Source organism: Octopus bimaculoides, chromosome 28 (assembly GCF_001194135.2).
Source record: "Octopus bimaculoides isolate UCB-OBI-ISO-001 chromosome 28, ASM119413v2, whole genome shotgun sequence".
Taxonomy (NCBI): Eukaryota; Metazoa; Mollusca; class Cephalopoda; order Octopoda; family Octopodidae; genus Octopus; species Octopus bimaculoides.
This window is the reverse complement of record NC_069008.1, coordinates 2,755,994-2,756,957: the sequence shown is the minus strand read 5'-3', so window position 1 is coordinate 2,756,957 and position 964 is coordinate 2,755,994.

Sequence of the window (964 nt, the reverse complement as noted above, 5' to 3'; positions counted from 1 at the left end):
ATACATACATACATACATACATACATACATACATACATATAAGATAATTTTATAACTTCGCTAAGAAAAGTAAACGTGTGCGTGCAAATGAATCTGCCGAGGACGCCGCCAGGGGGAGCTCTCTCAATGCACTTAGGATGGCTTCAGCGCGAAGAAGGGAAAGTGAAGAGCAGCGTTGTGATCGGTTGCAACGTATTGCTGCGCAACGAGCCTCCCAGAGCAACGAGCAACGTTCAGCACGCCGAAGAAGAAAGGCTTCCCCTACTGCTGTTTCACGTGCTGTAGAGATTGCAGCACAACGCGCAGTTCGACTTACAGGAGATGCTTCCTCAAATGCTGTTTCACGTGCTGCAAAGACTGTAGCACAACGCGCAGTTCGACTTACAAGAGATGCTGCAACAACTGCTGCTGCGCGCGGTACGGAGACTACAAGGGAAAGACAACAACGGATGTTGCTCTATGCGGCAAACAGGAAAAACATCAGGTAACCATACCCTTGCTACCTTATTTATTTCATTTGCGTAATCTTCACAGTATGCTCTCCGTTGAGTGCCCCCAATTGTAAGGTAGGCAACAGATACTACATTTTTCATCCTTTCTGCACAGGCCACTCATCAAATGTTTTGTTCAGATAATGTTGTATGTGCAACCCAGCGAAACAGCAGGCAAAAATACTATTTCTCTTTATGTTATATCTTTAGGCTCAACCTTTCCATCTGCTAAACAGCACATGTCAGCAGTTATGTGGTAAGGAAAATAAACTCAAATACTGCCGGTTTTTTTTTACAGATCGACCTATTGTCCCAATGGAAAACGATGATAATTCTGTGGGCGTATGACTCTGCATGTTCACTATTGCGCCAAATAAATCAAGCAACGCAGGGAACATCTACCATTATGATTTCTTTCATTCAATTCAGAGGTGCATCCGTGAATGGTCTAATGACCAAACAGGCTTACTTAA